Source organism: Haemaphysalis longicornis, unplaced genomic scaffold (genome assembly GCF_048455015.1).
Source record: "Haemaphysalis longicornis isolate Haplotype H1 unplaced genomic scaffold, Haemaphysalis longicornis Haplotype H1 scaffold_12, whole genome shotgun sequence".
NCBI lineage: Eukaryota > Metazoa > Arthropoda > Arachnida > Ixodida > Ixodidae > Haemaphysalis > Haemaphysalis longicornis.
This window is the reverse complement of record NW_027526225.1, coordinates 31,204,884-31,211,169: the sequence shown is the minus strand read 5'-3', so window position 1 is coordinate 31,211,169 and position 6,286 is coordinate 31,204,884.

Genomic DNA, 6,286 nt, shown 5'->3' with positions numbered 1-6,286 from the left:
GCTGGGACTGACCTTCACGTTTGAAGTGCCAAAGAAAAGGAAGCTGAAATTTCTGGACGTGTGCCTATCCTTCGAAAAAGATGACATATGTTGGATGCACTCCACGAGAACCGCAAAGCCGCTTCTTGAATATGGCTCAGTATACTCCCGGCTGTTCAAGAATGGCATTGCATGGGCATGCTTACGGTCAGCACTCGACAAATGGTGCGCGCACTTGATGGGCATTAGTTTTGAGTGCTAAGTTAAAAGACTGAAGGAGGCGGGGTTTTCGGATGGCGCTATGGCAGCCACGTGCGAAAAAAATCAGACGTGCCATCAAGCAAGCCAATGACACGGTTGTTTCGAAACCTCCCCCACAAGAAAGAAAAATAGTGGAAAACATCCCGTATTATCATTAGCTCTCTCATGGCATCAAGAGAGTGGGTTCCCGATACGGCGGGAACGTTGTGTTTTCTGCCGAGGAAAAAGTAGGCCAGATATGTTCTGCCGATGGCAGACGCATCGATACGCCGGGGCGGTGCGAAAAAGGCTACCACATGAAACACGGGAAGCAGTTCATTGCTTGCTCCCAGTCACTGGTGTATCGTCTGTCACTAGCTTGTGGTCAGGCCTACATCGGGAAACAGGGATATGCCTGAACATATGGTGACGGGAACATCACAGTTCCTTATTGGGCAGGCCTTACACGCACCTGGCTTCGCACTGGGAAGAGTGCCAGGTACAGGGGTGAAAACCCATTTTTGAAAACAAACAACCATATCGTTTAGGCACAGGGGCCGGACACAAAGACAAATTATGGAAGCTTGGAATATCAGCCGGGAGGGGTCGATGTGCGTGAGTTATTCTTCAGTGAGTCTGCAAGACGCAGAGGTGGCGTTTCGGGGACGACACATGCGGGGACAGCACATGATACGTAGCATTGTTTTAGGTCTGGGGTAATTTTTATTCATAATCTCTGTAAAAGCCTTAATCAGTTGGGTTATGTTGGCTGGTTGCCCTATATATTTCTGTTTCTTAATAAATGTTGCAAGTTGCTAGTATCGCGCCGTCCTGTGTATTTGTTTCCTTGGTCAACCTCTTTCCGCTACAGCTCTCAAGATGACTAAACACCACCTCGCCCAACTTTCCATCCTGTTAGAGCTATTTACGCTTACGTTGAGGGCACAATATTTTTATACCAGTAAGAAAGGTGGGACAAACAGTGGGAGTTACGAAAGCCCACCTAAACATAGAAGTACCGATGCGTACTGCGGTCACTACTGCGCGCACTATGCTTCGTTTAGATGCACAGCCCTGCGGGGCTTTGGGGTTGTCTCAGACGTCACTGGTGATAGACGCAAGCGATGGTGCCTTACTTGGCCATATTTGTCGAGCCAGCACCACATGTTTCACAGAACGATTATTTTCTAAATGAACAAAAAGAATCCAGGTTTTAATACGGCCACAAGCAAACCAAAGTCAGAAAATGGCTTGCCGCGGTGTGGTGGCGCCATCTAGGTTGACTAACGGTAAGCACATCTCCGCTCCACACCCAATTTAGCTGAAAGACCTGTGCTGATGATGTCATTGCAAACATCGTTCAAATACACGTTTTGGCGAGAGAATGAAACTTTTTGCCTAAATTTAATAATTTCGCAGTGAATAAAGCATCGTTTGCTTCCGGAAGCGCTGGGGAACACAAAATCTTTCGAATACAACAAACTTTTATTTTCTCTTCATGGCCCCTTTAAGTGTCATCTACAGGCCTAAAACTGCGTCTCGTTCACTATAAACCGGCTTTTGCACAGGTGGAAAAAGTTTGACTGTGGTCAATTTTTTTATTCGAAGGCTGGCCGTGACGATGCGCCCGAGTTTGTCTTGCGCAAGAAGAGAAAGCAGGAAAAATATTGCGAGGGAGAACAGTTCACCCTGTCTATAAAAAAAACACAGATGATTTATGTTCTGATCTCTTGCAGTGAATCCGCTGTTTTTTGCGGCAGAATATTGTAACAGCAGTAGAGTTTTAGTCGGTCTGTTTTCTACCTTTCAAACAGCGACATAATTTATCGGTTTTTTTACTTTCAAATCGGAACGAACTAGTGGCACAAAAGCATCGCATTTCCTGGGCAAACGAAGCCCGGTGAGAGTGCGGGTAATGTATGCTGATGATACCCGCATTTATTCCTTCGAAAAAAGGAAGTGCGTATCTCAGTTATATTCGTGTCAGGAACTGGAAGCCACTAGCAACCTTGTAATTGCTTTCGGGTTGTTCTGAAGCTTTGTTTTTTTATCTACATAATGTCTTCACATGAAACAACAGTTCACTCTATCAGCCTTTAGCTGCCTACATAACTTCGTCGTTGTGTCGAAACTTTTCTGCGTCGTTCAGCAAGGCTGTCCCATAATAAACAATTCAAAAGAATAACTGCGTGGTGTTGCAAAACACACTAGGTTAATTCTGTTTTCGAAAATGTATTGGCATGCCGTAGCGACATCTTTTGTTTTGACCGTCTCTTTGACAACGGATGCACCATGTGCTGAAAATACCGCGTGTGTGGCAGGCACTTTTCAGCACTAGATTGCAGATGCTGCAGATATCATATTTGTAATATTCCCCCGACAAAATAGAACTACTCCTTGCCTTCAGTTTAATTTTTGAAATTTATGATACGTACCTGGAACGACCACGGACTCCAAGGTCGTTCGTAGCAACGGAATTGTAAACAAACTAATGGTGTTGTTTGAGTTAGGGCCAAGCATATATGTAAAATCTACGACTGAATATAGCAAGTTCATAAGCTCCACTGGCGCACTGACATTGTGTGCTGCGGCTCAACAAAAAATATTTTGATTCTGGGGCGAGATTTCTGCTCACATCTGCGTTTCACATTGATCAGAGCACCGTGCGATGGGACGAAACAATTTTTTTTTGCGTTTTTGAGACCACGTAGGACAGGTGCTTACGTAATCTACCACTTCTTCGATGTCATTACGAAAAAACGCGACCTACATCTGTGGCACTATTTTGTTTGAAAAGATAAGGGTAGCTGCGCAATATTTAGTAAACACATTACGTGCCACCACAAGATTTACATACAGTTTACAAATCTTTTGTCACCAAAAAACGTATCGCTGAAAGTGTCCAGCTACAGAAACCATCAAGCTTTGTATTCTGCTATGTTTATGGACAGAATAGACCGTCGTCTCGATGAAAACAATATTGCGGCAGTGCAGTCTCGTGTTGCTATCCTACCTATATTGCATTTTTATTAGATTTTTTATGCCCTCGATAACAAACCCATATTGTAGGTTCGACGACCTCGCAACTCTAAGTGTGGATTTTGGCGTCCCTGACCCACCTTTACTGCCCAGTAACTGCTGCCGTTTACAGGAGACAAATCAGAGTTATGGAAAATGTGGTAAACACTCTAGATGGGGCCTGTTTGTTGTTGGCATCACTTTAGGGAACGTAGTCACAGCTGCCTCCGATACCAAAAACGTCCAGCAGCTAAAGCTTGGGGTAGAGTATTTGGCTTCTGGCGGTACTTCCTTTTCAGTATATGTTCACACTGAACTTTTCTTGAGCAACACGCTCTCGCCCAGTGACTCTTTTAGATACGTTGGGTGAGCTTGAACGTTCACTCGATGCTGCTGCAATGCCTGAATGTGTGACGAAAAGTGAGCGCGCAGACTCCGATTTATAAAAAAAGCCCGTTAAAGGGGCCCTGAAAGGCGTTCTGAGCCCAAGAAATCAACTAGCGCAGTCGTCAGGTTCGGTGGTCGACGTCGTCTGTGCCAAGTATACCATGTTTACGTCCAGCGGAAAGCTCACACATTCGTTGCAAAGTTTGTTGTCGCGTACCCACCCTTTTCTGCATGTTTGTGGGCTCTGCCATCTTCTTCTGTGTACCTCATCAAGTCTCCCGTACCCCTCACGAAGCAGAAGTCTTGTAATTAGGCGGCTTTTGCTATCACCCCCAGCGAAGAGCAGCGTCGTCTGCTCAGCTCAGCTCAGCTCTGTCGTGTTCGTCCATATCTAGCTTTTAAGTGGTGTGGGATACATGAGGGGTTCCTCGGGGGCCTTGCCAGCTCTCTGGAGTAGGCCCCCACGCTAGCTCCCGGCGTGTCAACCACGCGGGCTCCCATGGCTACGGCAGCCCAGCGAGGTTCGCCGATACGAGAACACAGTAGACAGTAGTGCCGAAGCACAGCCGTTTATTTGGGGAATCCCAAAGCATGCGAGCACAAGGCTCGACGGCGTTCACGAATCACGCCGTCCGGGTCGTGACCGCGAACGGGAGGCAGGCACTCGCGGCGCGCTACAAACAAAGCTCCCACCTGAGATGCAAGTATGCATCACCGCCGCCATGTTCCGCCGATCTCGCCCCGACCGGGTCTCCGACGAGACTCTCTCGTCTCCCGTGCGCGCACGCTCGCGCCGCCCGCGCCCGCGCGCCTATCCCCGCACACATCGGTGGCGCCATCTCTCGGGGGACGCCGACGAACCAGCGGAGCGCCGGACCGGTTCCAGCGCACAAGCGTCTCTCCCGAAGCGCGCGCTGGCTCGGGATCGCAGGTCGCGGTTCTCCACGATTCCCACACTCCTCCCCCCTAAAACTGGACGCCACTTGAGCTCGAGTGACGCCACGGTGCACCACACTCGTCACGTCTCAAGTCAGCAAAACAGCCACCGAACGCCACTCCACACCAAAGTTCGCCACACGATGCCGCCGTCGCGATGCTCGCCTCACAAACCCGCAAACACATTGCAATGGTTCCAAGTCTCTCGCGGTTGGGCAGCACAGCAGGTTGGCAGGCCCGGGGGTAGCTGCAGCCGCAGCCGACGAACGCCGGGGTCGCGCCATGATGCGACCCCCACTCCCAGCTCGAGGCGGCAACAGGAACGGCCGCGCCCACTGAGGCTGCCCGAAGGCTCGCGCCGCTCGCGTAGGCGCCAGATACCGCCGCCTCCTGGGTTCCGTGGCCGCTTCGGCCGCAGGTCCTCCCGAACGGTTGGCTGCCGCCCGGCAGGCCGGAGCGGCAACTGGAGTAGCAGCTCCACGAACCGCGCTCGGCCCCGCCGGTGGTTCAGCAGGCCATCCTCGCTGTCCGTGGCAGTGGTGACTGGCGTGGCTCCCGGTGGTATCCGTATGCTGCAGGTCTCGCTCTCACCATCCAGTTTAAACGATTCCCGAACTTGAAGTGGGGAGCAGCGGGACTCCGCAATCTCCTGTGACCGGCCGGAAACCTTATCGACGATCCCGCCAAATAGGGTAACAAAGATGCCCGAGGGGACTCCCCCTTGCACGTTCGCTTGCTCGCGGAATCACGAGTCCGGCAACTGTGCTCCAGCCGCCACCCCCGCCTGGAGGCAGCTCGCCTGACTATTACGGGTTGTCGGCATCGAAACGCCCGTCCGAGCTATTTCGGCCTGGTGCGTTGGTCGGCAAAGCAGCGTCAGCATCAAGCAGGCGGGCTCCTGCAACTCACTCGCAGCAATACAAGCTGCCGTAGAGCCAGCGCCAACCGCAATACCAGCGGCTTACGGGCGCACATCACCGGTATAGGTCGCCTGACAGTCCGTCTCTTACTAAGACTGGCGATCTCTCGCGACCAACGAGCCCGCTGCCGAGCCGCGCGAAGCTCTTACTGCCTAAACGCAATCTCGAGCGGAGTCTTCACGGCATCGAGACGCACGCACTCCGGAAGCGCGGAGACAACGGTCCCATTGCTCCCGCTTCCCCCCCGCAGCGAGAGGAGACTGATTCTTCAGCGATCCCCCTCGCTCTTTGTCAGGCGTCAAATCGGCAAACACTCCGCCTCGGACTCGAAGCGCAGTAGCGGCGGGCTAATCGTGCGGCTTGCGAACTCCCAAACACAGCACCCTCGCTCGGTAGTGTCCGCCGCGCCTGCGGGAAACTTCAACCGGCGCCGCCGGCGCGGCTGCGCGGAGACGGCGCTACGAGGAAGGCGACCCGCCGCCATGTTGGAACAAGGCCTACGCACCTCCCGTCTCGCAAGCGGGCCGCGACTGCGGTGCTCGGAGGTATCCTACTGACTCACCGCCTGGTGCGTGTAGGAAGGTTTACGCATTTGCCGTCACGGCTGTATCGGGCATCATAACTGTCTGCCTGCAACCGACTGGCGCGAGGCGTTTCGTCCGAAGTCTTCCGGACAAAGGGTAGCGGGCTACGACTGCAGCAACGCATTTCTCGGGGAGCTAGCAACCTCGAATTCGTCCGAATACGAGGCCCCCGTTCGGGCGCCATGTGGGATACATGAGGGGTTCCTCGGGGGCCTTGCCAGC